The 17566-nt window shown below is 43.0% G+C and overlaps 1 protein-coding gene across 2 annotated transcripts in view; it reads right to left on the minus strand.

The window, feature by feature from the left end:
* TGFBR3 (transforming growth factor beta receptor 3) overlaps positions 1-17009 on the minus strand; it is a 191393-nt gene extending 174384 nt beyond the window's left edge. The window contains exon 1 of one of the 2 annotated variants that reach the window (XM_087866102.1): positions 16682-17009. The gene's annotated coding sequence lies outside the window, so the exon portion shown is untranslated. The remainder of the gene's footprint in view (positions 1-16681) is intronic. The other variant, XM_045801799.2, reaches the window with a different exon arrangement.
* Between the last annotated feature and the right edge of the window lie 557 nt (positions 17010-17566).

The raw sequence follows: 17566 nt of genomic DNA on the forward strand, positions 1-17566 counted from the left end.
CAAGCATCCAACTCTTGATCTCAGGTCTTCATCTCAGGGTCGTGAGTGCAAGCCCCACGCTGGGCTCCGCACTGGGTATGGACTCAACTTGAAAAGAAAAAAGGAAAGGAAAGGAAAGGAAAGGAAAGGAAAGGAAAGGAAAGAAAAGAAAAGAAAAGAAAAGAAAAGAAAAGAAAAGAGAAAAGAAAGGAACAGAAACGAAACAAAGAACAGACTGGTGGATGCCAGAGGTAAGGGGTGGGGAAAATGGGGGGAAGGTGATCAAAAGTACAAACATCAGTTGTAAGATATATTAAGTCCTGGGGATATAATATACAACATGATGACAACATGTTAACAATACTGTATTATATATGTGAAAGTTGCTAAGAGAGTAAATCTTAAAAGTTCTCATCACAAGAAAAGAAATTTGTAAGTAAGCTGGTGAAGAACATTAAGTAAACTTATTGTGATGATCATTTTGCTATATACACATATATATCATTATGTTTTACACCTTAAACATACAGAACACTTTCTGTCAATTAGATCTCAATATAACTGAAAAAAAAAATTAAAAATAAATAAAGCTTTCCTTGAGTACCCTATGGAGAATAGACTGAAGGGAGCCCAGAGTGCATGGAAGATCCATGAGACTCTCTTACAGCAGAGGGGTGCCTGGCTGGCTCAGTTGGTAGAGCTTGCAACTCGACCTGGGGTTGTAAGTTTGAGTCCCATGTTGGGTGTAAAGATTATTTAAAAATAAAATCTTTAATAAAAAAAAAAAAGACTCTCATAGCAGATCAGACAAGAAAAGAGGTTTAGATCGGAACGGAAGACTGGTTTCTTCTTCTTCTTTTTTTTTTATAAGATTTTATTTATTTATTTGAGAGAGAGAGAGAGAGAGAGAGGGACAAAGAGCACATGCGTACACAGGAGCAGGGGGGAGGGGCAGTGGGAGAAGCAGGAGAAGGGGGGAGGGGCAGAGGGAGAAGCAAGGTCCCCGCTGAGCAGGGAGCCCTGCCGTGGGACTGGATCCCAGGACCCTGAGATCATGACATGAGCCAAAATCAAGAGTCAGACACTTAACCGCCACCTAGCCCCTCAACCCAACCCCATCTCTTCATTTTTAAGATGAAATTCCAAGAATCAAATGAGATTATACATTTAACAGCAGAAGAGCTATCATTATTTGTCACAGTTGACTACCTGTACCAAAGAGAATGATCCTGAGGCCTAAGATTCATTTAAAGTCCCAACAATCTGTGGCTGCGAGTGGACTACCTTATATATGGGAAGGAATTCCACATGAAGACTCAATGGGAAGGGAGGCAGGAGGCACAGAGTTACAAGATGTGCAGAGAAGCTGAACTCTACTCTCCCCAGCAAATCCAGGGCCTGGCCCACCCTCACCCTTGACTGAGAGTGTGACCAACACATCTGTGGCTGGCCCCAGCATGCTTAGTTTCATTGGGGCTCACCTTCAGTCCGTCCTTAGAAGCCCCTCTGTCTATCCCAAGCACAGCAGACCTCATTGCCCAAGTAAATATGGCAGAAAGGGGAGGGTGGGCATGGATACATTTCACATTGTTGTGAAAGACCACATTTTGTTCAACTTCACCAACTAGGATTTTTCACCCACCCTAGCAATATTCCAAGAACCACTTTTCACATTTAATATTTTTGCATTCAAAGATTTCTGTTGCTTATAATTTTAAGCTAAAATTAATAGAGAACTGTACTTAGGGATTCCAAACCTGGCCTAACCAGACATGTTAGGTTGGACAGCCTCTACCACCCTCTTAAATGGAAGATGTTAATGACATTCTGATTGTAATATAGGAGACGGAATATGGGCATGGTACCTAAAACACCACCATGCCCACACAGTACATTTAAAAAACAAAAATAGTTACTAAGGTTTTTTGTGGTTAAAATACCCCTAGAATTTCAAAAAACCAAGCAAACGACTAGCAGCAAAATAATATAGTTTATATCAAATTTGTATTCATTGGGGATTAGACTTCATTGTTTAGAATTTCAAAAAAAATACCTATGTTACCAAAAAACGATGACTCCAAACTCAATGCAAGATAGGAGCCCTAAAGATAGTCATAATATTGCAAAGCTGTTCTTAAAGGGTGATAAAGCTACTGTCTAAACAACTCTGGTGTAAGTTACAGGGATCTGGCTGCATGGCCCTCCTTGACTTTACCTTACGATTCCCAAATTAGCTTCAGGGGTTTAGCCGGAGGCTGAGGAACTCAGCCTGGCTCGGCCACCAACCAAGCTGCCTGGAGTGAGGAATCAACTATCACCAAAAGGGCTTATTAAATCACGAAGGTGCAATTATTCCAGCAAAAGTCAGCACATCTGAATATCCTCGGGACACCAGTAGTCATAAAGGCCCTAGCAAGCACTAAGCCATTAAAAAAACTTGGGAAGCTACATCTATTAGATCTCCATTAGACTATTTGCATAACATACAGTAATTTACTAAAATATTTTAGTCACATGATTATTTATATTCACAGGGATTCAGCAAATAATATGAATTCAGAATAAACACTTCAGCAATAGACTATTCTATTCTGCCAATTGCAATTAAGCACTTATTTTTTTCTTACACTCACTGACTTCCAAGATAACATTCTATCTCCTAAATGGGGGTAATCCCTCATTAAATTTCAGTTATTTAACTGATATTATCTGGTAAAGAGAGGGCTCAGCTACCGAGGCATGTGAAACATTAAGAATTAAAACCCTTCAACGGTCACCCACTGCTGTCAAGGATAAAACCAAAACCTTTCCCATGACTGCTGGACATTGCCTAGTTAGTCTGACCTCACCCTCTGCGTGCTGCAGCCACACCTGCCTCAATTCAGTCCCACAAAAGGGCCAAGCCCTTGCTTCCAGAAGCAGTGTTTCAACTGTGCTAGAACTCAATGACCTTCCTTAGTCTCCCTAACATGGCCGCTTACCAACATCTTTAGGTCTCAACTCTTGCGTATAAGCATTACTTCTTTAAGGAAGCTTCCTATGATTCCATCAGATGAAGTTAAACTTGGACACCTGGAATGTAGTGCAAGTCAACTCTGCAGGTCAATGTTTATATGATTATTTCCTTCCACGTATGGCTTTCCTACATCTGTTCACTCTAGAAAGAAGGATCTCAGTCTGGCTGGTAGTAGTAATAGTCTACCTACGTGGCATACAGTAGGCATCCAATGAAGGTCTCACAATGGGTAGCAAGTATAAAACATGACTGTGTACATTCCAGTTAAAAGTATGGAAGGATGGTGAATTACCAAAACATTTCTCAATAATACCTGATAAACCAACAAACAAGAGCTGTGTATAAGAAAGAGCCTATACCTCAGGCAGCTTCAAAGGAACAGGAGAGACAGGAGTTCTGGCATCAATGTGTTTTACACGCTCAGACAAGTCACTCTATTCTGGGCTTTAATTTCTTCATCTCTAATACGAAGAGATTGAACAGGAAAATCTTTTATTCTATACCTTACTTATAATTGTCATCATCTGGACTAACAACTAATCTGGAATCCCTCCTATAAAATGAGACTTCGAATACGCTTGTGGAAATTTGAAATACATGATCATGTAATGGCTAGCACAAATGACTTCACAAAACTGGAAGTATTATCCAAGAAAAACATTCATTTTGACAATATAAGTGTAAATAAAATACTAATACTACAGTAGCTATTTTTAATACATAGCTTATATAAACAAAAAATATTTAAATCATTATTTTCTGAGCAGTATAGACATACACAAAACATGAATTTTGTCAGATCTGCCCATTTTATCAAAACTGCCATTTTGGCAGCATCTGGATGTATCGGTCGGTTAAGCCGCTGTCTTGGGCTCAGGTCATGATGCCAGGGTCCTGGGATCAAGCCCTGCATTGGGCTCCCTGCTGGGAGCCTGCTTCTCCCTCTCCCTCTGCCTGCTCCCCCACCTCATGCACACACACACACTCTCTCTCTCTCTCAAACTCTCAAATAAATAAAAAATCTTTAAAAAAAAAAAAAAACCCTGCCATTTCTATTCTATTCCTCAAACTCCATGAACTCTACTCATTCCCCTCACCTCATTCTAAAAACCATTCTGATTAATCCCACCCACCGTGAACACAGTCTCCTTAACATTTTGTGTATAATTTGTTCCATGTTATCTTCTACTCAGAGCCGACTCAGAACGTTAGAAATAGAGAACCACCACTCCAGCCCTCTAATTTTACAGATTAGCAAACCAGGAATTAGAAAGGCTCAGTGACAGGCCCACCGTTACACAGCTAGTTAGTAGCACAGCCAAGACTCGTCCACATGCTGCTTTGTAATTATTCTGTGGTTGTTCGTGTTATAGTCTACATTCCCCTTCCTATTAGAGGCTAACACCCTGCTTTCCTCTTCCAACCCCACAAAATATCTCAGCTACCACCTACTGAGCACCTCCTGTGTTTTTTTACAATTTCTCATTTCATCCTCTCAACAACACAAGAAGGAAGATATCCTTTACAGCGAGAAAAGTGAGGCTTCAAGACGCTCAACAACCCCAGGTCACCAGCTAGTAAGTTCCAGCACCAGCGTCTGAGCCCAGGTCTGTCTGATTCTCTTAACACTACGAACGGGAGCTCCTCCTCTAGGGATGCCAGCCCGGCCCCGCACAGACGGTCTCCTTCTAGCTAGTGGGCAGCCTGATTCCATCCGACCTGAAGTAGCTTAACTTTGTTCTGAAACCAGGGAGGTGAGGCTCAATTAGCAGTTTTATTTTACTGCATTCACTCACGCAGTAAACATGCATTAGCACCTGCACAGCAGTGAACTAAACATGACACTGTTTTCATGGAGTTTACTTTCTCATGGGGGGAGACAGACAACAAATTTGTAATGCGTCATATGAAAGAAAAATAAAGCAGGTTAAGGAGAAAGTGCTGAGAGGAGGGATGTTATTTCAGATAAGATGGTCACGGAAGGTGTGATATTGTCATTTATAATGAGAAATAATATAACTGGACTTCATCCCTGTTTCTGGCACCAAGTTCCTAAAATCCTTGGAATTTCCTAAGTGATGACAGGAATAAAGGTGTCTTTTGTTGTGTTAATGAGGTGACTGCAGGACCCTACCTCAGGATAGGGCTGCTTACCCACAGCACCAACCAGGTCATTAGAGGGTTGGACCCTTCAGTTCCTTTTCAGAGAGGAGCTGGAGGTTGACTCAACTGCCAATGGCCAAAGATTTAATCAATCATGCCTATGTAACAAAGCCTCTGTAAAAAACCAAAAGGATGAGGTTTGGAGAGCTGCCATGTTGGTAAATACACAGAGGCTGGGGAGAGTGGCTTGCCCAGAGAGCATGGAAGCGCCGTTCCCTTTTCCCACACCTTGCCCTATGCACCTCTTCCATCTGGCTGTCCTAAGTTATATTCTTTTATAAGAAACCAGTAATCTAGTAAGTAAAATGTTCTTCTGCGTTCTGTGAGCTGTTCTAGCAAATTAACCAAACCCAAAGAGGGGGCTGTGGGAACCTCCAATCTGTAGCCTGGGCTTGTGACCCCTCAAGTGAGAGGACAGTCTTATGTGACTAAGCTCTGAACCTGCAGAATCTAAGGTTATCTCTACAGGTCGATGGTAGCGCCAGAACTGCTGGTGTGAGGGAAGACAACCCCCCACACACAGTGAAACTAGTTACCAGAAACCTTTTAGAGGGCCTCTCGGATGAGGAGGCATTTGAGCACAGGGGTACGAGACAGAGCTATGAAAGAAACACATCCCAGACAGTGGGGATAGCAAGTGTAAGGGTCCTGCAGGGAGAACACGCTTGGTGTGTTCTCGGAGCAGACTAAATACAGCACAGTACAGCAGGAAGTGTGGGGACCGCCCCCCCACCCCCGCCTACCTGGGTTCAAATCCCTGCCCTGCCTCTTCCCAGCAGTGTAGCTATGGGCAGCTTACTAAATACCTCCAAGTCTCAGCTATAAAGTAGAAATAATGATTCTATTCTCTCTAATGCGGTTATTAGAATTAAGTAAATTAATAATACATAAAGCCCTTAATACCTAGTATGTTCTTAGGTTTCAGGAAATGGTGGCTATGATTTTTAACTAGGTTACTGATAACATCTCTGTTCAAGACAAATTATTTTCAATTTGAAAGTTTTGAATCCAAGGGTTAAATTACGCTGTTAGCTTTGTACATGGACAATAACTTCCTCCTAAGCCTTCGACTTCCTTAGCTGGGCTTCCTGTCCTGATGAGGAGGACTCTGTAGGAACCACACTGATGTTATCACAAAAAGAGCAGGAGGCAAATCACTCTAACATCCCTGTTACACTATTACAAACTATGCTCTTCACTCAACATAACCCCTACCTTCAAGAATCAGACGCTTCTTCAGAACTGTAATTTATTGCCCCTTGGGTTTAAGTCATTGATTTCATAAGACAGATCTCACCAGTCTCGACTCCTCACTGGCATCACTGACAGAGGCAGGTGGTAATTTCAACTGCAATCCTGTCTTGAGAAGGGTTAAAACTTCTCTTCAAAATTAGGACATAATTTAATTAAAAAAAAAAAAAAAGAAAGAAAGAAAATGCTTTCTCCATTGTCCTTTTGGCCTAAACTTAACGTTTCTTTTCAAAGAAATTAGAACATCAAAGCAAAATTCAAGAGTCATCTGGCCTGGCAGTCTCCAGACTGTTCCTTAGAGCACAGCCCTGAAGCAACTCAGGAAGGTACAGTGAGTGGCCCTGTGGATGGGCCCAGAGCCAAGGGAAGATGTCAGGGCCACAGGGAAATTCTGCTCCTCTGCCCTATACCCTCTCCCCCTGCTCCTTTCTTTAATGCTATGTTTACTTTTCATCTGTGCAGCCCAATGGGTTAAAGGGCAAATCACAGGCAGAGAGAAACCACAGCAAGCCCAAGCCTGTGAGAGGTAAACTGGGAATCTTCCCAAACCACTTGTAAGGCTGGGGAGAGCCCACGGTTGCTGTTTTCAGTCAATTAAAAAGAGGTCAACGTTCTAGTATGACAGGTCTTGAATGAGGCTTTTTAAAACATCGATTCTCCTTCTAGACAGACCTGATAGTTTTGGCTTTGTAATGCCCTAAGTATACATTTAACTGGAGCTATAAGAAATCCACAAGACCTTCTCATTCATTTATTCATCTAACAAATATTTATCAAGTGCCTGCTCCACACCAGCACTGTTCCAGGTACAGGGATTCAATAGGGAACAAAACATAAAAATCCCTGCCCTCATGGAGCTTACATTCTAGTCAGAGGAGACAAATTATAAACAAAATATATAATCGTATATGAGATATAGATAAATGCTAAGTAAACAAAGCAGAGAAGAGGGAAAGGAAATATTTGGGGTCTTTGGTTTGGTTTGTTTCTTTGTTTGGGGTAAGGACCTACAGCAAGTGAACTCTGTAGGTATCTAAGAGAAAAACATTCCAAGCAAAGGAAACAGCACATGCAAAGGTCCTGAGACAGCATGTCTGCCATGCTCGGGGAAGAGGAAGCAGGCCACGCCACAGGAGCACAGAGAGTGAGCCAGAGAGTACAGGAGGGAGGTCGAAGAGGTAATCATCAAGGGAGTCATGGCTGGTTGTATGAGGCTTTACAGATCATTGTAAGGATTCTGGCTTTTACTCTGAGGAAGATAGGAACATTAGAGTGTTTTAGGCAGAGGAATGACAGGATCTGACTTAAGCCTTATCAGGGCCCTTCTGGCTATTGGATGGAGTATACTGCAGAGAAAAAAAAAGAAGGAACAACTACTCCCCAGCTGTGTGATCTTGGGCAGGCCACCTAACCTCGCAGTACCTGGCTATTCTCATCTTTAGAAGGGCTTAAAGAGTCTATCTATTATTTCTAACCACCACTCTAACCCTAAACTCTACGATTCTGAGTTTACTTCCTTTGCATTTTCTATACAGTTACAGTTTATATCCACTGTAAGTCTCATCTCTCCCCAAACTTTTCACTGAAGTGGAACTGAGTTGAAGAATTCAATTTGACAATATATATGATAGGTCAAGCCCATGCCACACTTTCAGGGTACAGAGATGATGAGACTTGATCCTGCTCTAGGGAAGTCCACAATCTGGCAGAGAAAGTAAGTAAGCTCTCAGGAGGCAGCAGAAGTCCTGTAAGAGAACTTAGGGGAAGAAGCAACTAATCCCCCTGCCAGTAAGAGCCAGGCATAGCTTCACCATACACGCTGACAGCAGAGAGAGTCTGGATGAGTAAGCGAGACCGCCAGAGAAGGGAAGGGAGGGGATGCTAAAGGAGAGACCAGTACAAAAGCAACGGCGCTCGAGAGCACGTGGCATGCTCTGGAAACCGTAAGGGCTCTGGTATGAGCATAGTGAGGTTCAGGGAGAAGTGGAAAGAGAAAATGGCTTGAAAAAGTAGGCTGAGGCTACACTGTTAATAACTGGACATCTCGTGCCAAGGATAATGGAACAGTGACTTTTAAAAAATAAGAAATGAAAATACAAATCTGTGTTTTAGAAGGTACCAACCAAAATGGATGAATAATTGGAGAGAGAGATGTTGAAGCCAGGAAAACTAACTGGAAGACCCGTGCAGTAGTGCAGGTGAGATGATGATTTGGAAATGGAGAAGAAAAGGTCCGCTGAGATATGCTAAAAAGGTAAGCCACATGTGCCTGGTGTTATTCAGCTCAGGGAAGTAAACAGAAGGAAGTTTAGTGTGCCTGAGGTTCCTTGCTGGGTAACTGTGCCATTTACTGACAGAGGAAATGAAGGATTGAGACTGGGGACCACAGAAAAATCGTGTGTTGGGTTTGAGACCAGGTTTTAACAGAAAGACCTATAGAACAACCAGGTAGCTGCTGGAAATAAGGGTATGAAATATAAAACTGGAAGTTACTGGCAGAGACGTGGCCACTGAGGCATGGAAATATGAACGACTAAATGTAAACTGAGAAGAGAAGGGAAAGGGGAAATATAGAACCTTGGAGAATGCCTACAACACGTCAGGGATCAAGCGCTGGTAAAGAAACCTGAAGAGAGATGGGGAAGGAAAGGGAAAAACCTGAAGTAGCTCCAGGGAAACTAAGACGGTAACACGTGGGGAAAAGACAAGAGTTAAGCAGCAAAGGCCCCCGAGAGAGAGGACAATGGAGACGCTGACCGAAAGCAAGCACGAATTTTGCACTTTGCACCTTTTCTAGCACCTTGGTATGCCTTGGTATGGTGGGTGTGAGAGCAGGCCTGCAGCAGGCTGAGGAGTTTCACGGGAGGTGAGAAGAAACGAGCCAATAGCCAAACACCACCAGCCCCAACAGACTACTACCTTGTTACCAAAGATTCTGTACCATTAGGAAAGTTTTATTCAATACTCTGTGGAGGTGTAAGGTGTGAGAAACAGGAACTAAGATCTGCTGGGGGTGATCTTCTGGCAGCGGAAAGGAGATTTCTTAGTTAACACCTGGGTCTCACAGGACCACTAATCCTGAAACTAGCCACAGGCATTCAGAAAGCCTAGGTGCTTCAGACCTGTATGCACCCACACGGCATCCAGCTTCCAGTCAGGCTTCTCACACAATCCCTAGCCTTGCTTCGCCAGCACAGTAACGCGCAGCAGGAGGGAGCGCATTTCCAGTCGAGTATGGTAAAAAGTGTAACAAAACCCCACAGCACCCACTACCTGGTATGATGCTGGGAGTCCATAACCTGATGCCATTCAGACTAGAAAAGACTTCACCAAAAACCACCAGCCAGTGTCAGCAGAATCTGCCTGACTATTCTGAGAAACAAAAAGGAGCTGAAGAAGTTTTTAATCCCAAATTTATTCTTAATTTCCGATACAGAACACTTGAGAAAAATCTGAAAGCCAATCAGAAAGACTAACAGATTTTTTTTTAAATGTGCATCTACAGTCCTTTCTCCTTTACCCTCTACAAAAAAGCAACCCAACCCCCAAATGATCATTTTTCTTGGCTTAATTTCCCTATTTTTGTGATATATAATTGGAAACAGACTGCTTTTTCCTGGCTTCAGAGAACAGGATCTTCGGGGTTACGGGAGTTGCCAACTACAGAACCTCAGCCTTAGCAAAGTTTCTTTTGAAAACCTTTTACCTATATACCTACTTAAAATATATCTTAATTCCAAAGAAAACACTGAAATCCCTCATTATTATACAAAAGTGAATTTTGTCCTAATTGATTAGATGCTACCCTCCTTTTTCTACCTGGTTAAGCTAAATAGAATTCTGCTTTGTGTCTAGTTATCTCCCATTTGAACATTACCCAAAGCCCCTACACCCAGTAAGGTATCTAAATGGGATGCTTTCTGGGACTATTTTGAAGAATTTAGTAGGACTGGTTCTACAGGAAACCCACACACTGAATGAAATGAAAATCTTGAATATCTTAGAAAGCAACAACTCTAGTAATGAAATAAAGATGCCACAAACTGAAAAAGGCATAAATACAAAAAAAAAAAAAAAAGTGAAATGTGTCAAGTAGGTCACCCTTCCCCTGGTTCCAAAAACATGGTGCATCCAATGGTTGTGCAATAATTGTTATGGATGAATATGATGGATACAAAGAAAAAGACAGGTGTGTCTTCAACAAAGTTGGTTGTTACCCTAAGTAACTTTTTCACGATTTAGATGGTATATGATGAATATACGACAGGTAACGATCTCTATAAAGACAGAGGAATAAGAAAACTAAGGAATGTCTGCTCAGAAAGGCTTCGACAAAAAGAGAGAGCCCAGCAATAGTAAAGATGCCCATTTAGAAGATCAGAAACTTCTCCCACACACATAGGGAAGACCTTACAATGTAATAATACAAAATGTATGTAATGAGTCAGTGGTGCTTTCCCTCAAGGTTGAAGTGAATCTGCCAGCCAACTGCACAAAGTCTAATTTAACAAAATGAGACATTTATTCTTTATGGACACTCAGAAGAGAGTTTTGTGTTTGAGTATGTTTTGTTCTAAAGGAAAAATAGAAAAGAGATAACTCATAACAACACAGGCAGTGCCACACAAAAGTATTTAGGGTATCCCATGAACACAGGGCTTTGAGATTGGAATCTAAGTACTTCACTTAAAATAACCTTCCAATTGTTTAAAAAAAAAAAAAAAAGCCATATTCTGCTCCAGCCATCATTATACAGTTAATCATGAAATGAAATGTGCAAATAGGCACCAGTGTATTTTCGCATCCAAAGATCACTTTCATACTGTCAGAACACATAAATCACTAAAAATGCTAACAGAATTATACTCCCAAAAGGGACTCTTTTCACACACCGAACTGAAATTAAATATTCATTAAGTTTCCATTAATAAAATAGTAAATAAGAGTTAAAAAAAAATCCAAAGTTCTGCTCCACCGTCCATTTGGTGTTCGTACCCATCAATGGTGGTTAGTCATCACACCCGTAAAACGGCAGACCTTCTCCCAGGGCAATCCAATCAACAGGAAAGCCCAAGGACTAGTATCTAAAGACTGTTTTCTAAAGATCATTTTTTCAAGGACTAATCAACTTAAATGTGTTTTTACAAATGTTCCATCTGCAATTTCACACAAAACCCTGACCTTCAGCATGTACCAGGGAAATATATTATGTACTTGGAAGGACAAACAAGCAGATGCTTCTTCCTCTGCAAACAGCGCCCCATTCTGATCCCCCTTCCCCTGGAGTCCAGTGTCCAGAAGATAGAGGGAGTATACGCTTCTGTATTACCATCCTTTTTCATAAAGACAAGACAGAGACAACATTTTAGATTTAATTCTAAATTACTACTGCGACAACAATTTAACATTAAATCCTAGAAATGAACTCTGCCACACTCCACTCTAATTCAGAGTCCTCTTGCCAGAGTTAAAGAAGCTTTCAGCGCAAACATCGGTATTATTTTTTTTCCAATAATTGCCTCAAGCAGGAGATACCAGGATGACCTAAGGGCATGTCTCTTATTTCAGAGTTTCAGTAATAATCTCAATTTTAAAAGGTATCATGCCTTTTAAGTATGTCCTTAGTTATTCTCTTATTAAGTCTTGAAGGTTGGCCTAGAAAACTAAAGAATAAAAAATGCATTATGTCCAAATCAGAGTGGCTTCAAGCAGAGTGTTTACAAATGTTGTTTCAAACACTAAATATTGCACACATCTTGACTGAAAGATAAAAATCGTTACTCTCCCTCTGAAAGAAGGAAAAACGCTCGGAAATCTGTCCTAAATCTTAAGCAAGGACTTTGCAAACTGAGGAAAGAAAGCTCAATGTCAGTTAACAAACAAATGTTCTATTTCAAAAGATATAAAACAAGAAATCTACAAATGGACAGAGCCCAGGAAATGGACCTAGATCATTTTTTATAAAGTCCTTCCAAGCTGTGTTGATTTATTTCAGCTTGACTGGAAACCAAACAAATTAGCAATAGCTTGTGTTTTATGAAATGGTACAAAGAGACAATGCTATCATTCCAAGTGCGAACTCTGAAGATGTGGAACCAGAGAAATTACTGCCATGGATCTTGGTGCAGTAATTTTCTTTCAAAGCCACAAAAGCTCTCACTGAAATTGCTAAAGGCTTGTTATTTATGGAAGGCTAGCTTTTCATATAACCTAGATTTGCTCTTTTACATTCCAAACGGCCCATATTTCTAGAGGTGATACAAGATTACTTATAAATTAAAGACCCCCAAAAACATTTATTTACTTGGGCATTCAAATCGCAAAAGGTACTTATATTAAGTTTTAAAATTTCAGAAGTTAAAAAACACAAGGAAAATGCTCCAATGTACAAAACAAAAGTGATAAAACCATTTTCAAATAGCTGTTAAGAGCAAAGAGAAAAAAGGTGGGGGCAGACTGTCCTCATTAATTAATGAACCTGACAATTATAATTAGTTTTTGTCCAATAGTAACAAAGAAAAAAAAAAAGCATTTGCAAGATGGATTATCAAGAATAGGGGTAATTCAAAAAGATGACATCAAATTCATCCAGAAAAAAATATTATAGCAATGTTAATACTTATCAGTCATCCTCTGAATTCTAACTGTTCCGTTAAACCTGAAATGTAAAGTCAGAACTTTACACAGATTGATCATCCCAAGAAATTAGTGATCACTTAGGTCCTAAAGAAGTGAGGAGAGATAACATTCTTAGTACCATACTCAAAAGGATATCTGAGTTCCCTGTCCGCTTAGGCCCAGATTCTGCCCTTCAGGAAAGTCACCTGACTTTTACAAGCAGCAACTAAGTTTGCATGCAAAAGGAAAAGATTAATTCCTTTGAGTCTTAAAAAGAATAGGACAATACCTTCTTTTAAGCAAAGCAATTCTGTCGATCTATAAAGGCTTTCCAAGACAAAGCCTTAGGAAGCCTTAAGGCATCTTGGCCCCCTACTATCAGAGGCTTGAAAGAGGACAGCTAATTTGCCAAACTCCAAGACCAGGAACCAGAAGCCTATTAGGGGTAAGGCGGTGAAAAATGTTTGCTGAAGAGTATGAACTACATCAGAGCATGGAAGACTAAGTTAAATCCTAAATAAGATGCTATCCTGAAGTAACTTTTGCAATGCTGAAATTTAGAAAGAAGGCACTAAATTTGAAAGTTATTTTTTAAAAGGATCCACACAACCCTAGCTTGCTAAATGAAGTCAAGTCAAAACTACCTGATACACAAGAAACAAGAAAGGAAAATGGCCTACGAAACTGCAAGCAAAGACTGAAAACCTTTTTTAAAACTCAGTTTCAGGGCACCTGGGTGGCTCAGTGGGTTAAGCATCTACCTTCAGCTCGTCCTGGGATCAAGCCCCACATCGGGGCTCCCTGCTCAGCCAGGAGCCTGCTTTTTGCTCTCCCCTCTGCCTCCTTCTCCCTCTCCTTCTGCCTCCTCCCTCTGCCTGCCTCTCACCCTGCTTGTGTGCACGCGCGTTTTCTCTGTCAAATAAATAAAATCTTTTAAAATAAATAAATAATCTCAGTTTCACTGTTTTTCCAAGCATGTTCTTAAATAATGTTTATATTATATTTACAAGAATGACTGTCTATAGACATATCACACGTCTACTAGACAAGTATACTTCTGAACTATTACTGTTTACAAAAATACAAGCCTCTGAAGAATGCCTAGAATTGCTGTTACTCAGGATTTCAATCCCTCATTGTCTTGCACTTGGAAGATGTTGATGAAGAATGATAATGACAGGACTGTAAGTGTACCAACCTCCCTGAGAACAAATTCACTACTTCCAATTTTCTACAAAAGACAAACGAGGATCATTACAAAGAGATTCACAATGGATCTCCTCGGGCTCCCAGTTCTCCTGGATAATTTGAGATATTATTCAAAGTGCACAAAATTATCTTACATACACTTCTTAGGGAAAACAAATGGAAAAAACAATGCACAAGTATATTTAATATCTGTCCAGCCCCCAGAGTTCTTGACATATGTCCAACATATAGGCCTGGTCCTCAAGGTCATTCTTACTGTAATCAGTTGAAATTAAACCAGTTTTCCACTGTAAACTCAGAAAGCAACTTGGTGATTTTGCTAGATAAAGCCACAACATTTTCCATTCCTGAAATGTATGTTTAACACCCTAAAAACTGGTTTAAGTGCCTGATATGCATCAATAGTGTGTTATACTCCCCCTATTGGCTAATATTCAAAATAACAATGAATTCCCCAGGGGTTGCCTTTGAAGTGCTGGGGTTCAAAAGTAAGTTGATGATTTTTATATTTAAAAACATGAGCTGGATCAACAGTTGTTAAGCAAAGCTGCCATATAATGGTCCGATTCCATCAAAACAGGAAAAATTAAAGTTGACAAATGACAAAGACAAACTGAAGGGCTGAAAATGTGCTGAAACCTTGAAACACTAAACAATGCAGAATTAAAGCCAAAAGCAGAGAACACCAAGAAACAGAGCAACATCCTTTAACTGACACAATGGCATGAAATCAATTTCATTTTAATAGCCCTTAAGGGGGTAAGAATTATTTCCCTGCCTCCTGTGCCAACCCCAAGCTGTTTCCTAAGGAAGCCAAGTAACTCTGACAATGTGTAGAGAATAAAAGAAATTAAGAATAAAGATTCATATTAATACCAATCAGGGTTCTGTTTTTAATCACTTGGATCCAGTCTCAGAGCTGTAAGGCAGCACTCCAGTAAGTACATCACCTAAATTAATTACAGATACCTTATTCCAGTTTCGAGGGCTATGTCCAACTAAAATGGGAGGCTCAACAACGGGAGATGCCTGGGCTCACCGCACACACATCTGGCTACACTTGCTGCTCTCGGGGACTAAGCTAGCTCTGGAGTCAGAACAGAAAGTTATGTGTTAGGGGGAGCAAGTAACTGACCTCTACAGTCTCATCTGTGAAACGGGGCTGATATTTAAGTGGTCCGCAAGGCATACAGGAGAGTGACACACAGTTTGGGCTCAATAAACGTTAGCTATTATTATTCAAGAGAAATAGCTGATTTCACAGTGAAATAACTTTGCAGCCTTAAAGTACCACTTCAGGATAATTAAAAGGTCTTGACATGCCCTTCGTTACTTACAGAGACTTTCCACCCAAACCGCTCAAATTATCTTCTAAGGGAGATGTTCAGAAAACGCATGGCTCCCCATCTCAGGCTGTCATGTCACTCCTACCATCCTTTACCCTCTTTGCCCTTTTCCCATCACCTCTAGGCTCACGACAAGCAACTCTAACACTCGTGTAGCGCTTGTTCGGCGCCAGGCACTGTTCTAGTACTTCACATATATAAAATCATTCAATCCTCACAGTGACTTTATGAGACCCATTATTATTCCCATTTCACAGCTAAGGAAATGAGCAATTTTCTTCTCTCAGCTCTTTTAGTACACACTAAATCCATTAAGCTCCACTGTGCCAAGGTAATTCACGCTTGACAACGCCGGCTCCCTACACTACGAGATTCTGGAAAGTGGGCAAATGCCCTAATAATAAGCGTGCAAGCCGATTCTTCTAGCAACAGCCCAAGACTTCCAGTTTGTTCTAATCAAATGAACATACTAAAAGAAGCCTTCAAAATGAACTGGGTAGTGGGCTAATCTGTTAACGGGGGGCGGGGGCGTTCTCTGCGGGGCTCGGGGCTGCAGCGCTCCGCGCCGCCCGCACAACACCCGGAGGGCGCCTGCTGCGGGGAGCGCAGCTCACGTCGGTGCGCGAGTCCCAGGGCGCAGTCTCTGCAACGGCAAATGAATGCAAACCCCCAACAAACCTTTCCCACCGACGCTGTCACGCGCCCAGATGGAAGTGGCCCGAGCGCCCCGCGGGGGTCGGAAGAAACCGCGGAGAGGAAGAGCGAGGACAGGCGTGGAGGAGGAGACGTCTTCCCCAGGACAGCGCATCGCCCCGAGCGCTGCCCACCCAACCCAGGACGGCCGCTCCCCACACACCGCCGGCCATGGGTCCCGGCTCCTCCGAGCGTAAACACTGCTGGACCAACGCCGCCCTCCCAAGCCCGGGGGTCCGGGAGGCCGGTGCGATCCCGGCCGTGAACAGGCAACCGAGCCTTGCGCAGCGCCGACAGGCACCGCGCAGCCTGCAGAGCCCGCGGCCGAAACGGGCGCAGGGCTAGTGGCGCGGCCAGGGGCGCCCCGACGCGGGCTGTAGCGCCGCGGGGCCGAGCCCGCACGTACCTCGGAGGCGGTGTGTCAAGCGGAGATCCACCCGCTGCAAGTTGGAGGAAAGCAGGGGAAAGTTTCCCCGCCCAGCGCTCGGCGGCCGCGAGCTCCGGCAGCTGCTGCGCCGCGGCACAACTACGCCATCCGGACCCGCCGGGACTTTCACCTCCTGCAGGGAGCTTCAGGAATCGCCCAGGGAAAGTGGCCGGGCACGAGAGCCGCCGATCTCCCTCCCTCACTCACTGAGAAGAGGAAAGCGCCGCTCGGCGTCCCCGAAACCCTCGATTACCCCCATCGGGCCGACCCAGCGCACTCGCTCTCCCTCACACACACACGCGGGCGGGGACGGGCAGGACGCCACAGCAATCAGCGCGCGGGGGGAAGGGCGCTCCGCCGCCACCGCCCCACCGAGGGCTCCGCGCGGCGGAGAAACTCCTCCTCCAGCTGCCCGCCTCCTCTCTCCTCCCCCTTTTCCTCCCCGGCTGATGGATGAGTCCCGAGCGCTGCTGGAGCCAGCGTTTCCCTCCGGGCTGAGGAGGGAGGGAGGGAGAGAAAGAGCCCCAGGAACGGCAGGGCTGCTGCGCGCCCAAGGTGGGGCGGCGAGTGGGTGTCTCAGTCCTGGGGGCGGGGTGGGGGAGGGGGGACGCCGACGCCAGCGGCAAGGATCCGCTCCCTCAAACTACGTCCTTCAAACTTTCCAGGTCTCTGGAGGCATTGGGGTTTTATTTGGTTACCTCAGTCTTGATAATAAAAATTCTAAATCCTCCAGTAAACTGATCACACCCTCTTGCCCAGTCCTTAGCAAAGCCGCCCCCCCCCCGCCCCGTACACATTCATTCTGTCCCTGTTTGTCTTTCCCACCTCTAATCCTTCTTGTTATCTCAAGATGCACTCTGCTGG

The sequence above is a fragment of the Ursus americanus genome, chromosome 12, assembly GCF_024610735.1.
Source record: "Ursus americanus isolate L20-20 chromosome 12, mUrsAme1.1.p, whole genome shotgun sequence".
In the NCBI taxonomy this organism is placed as follows: domain Eukaryota; kingdom Metazoa; phylum Chordata; class Mammalia; order Carnivora; family Ursidae; genus Ursus; species Ursus americanus.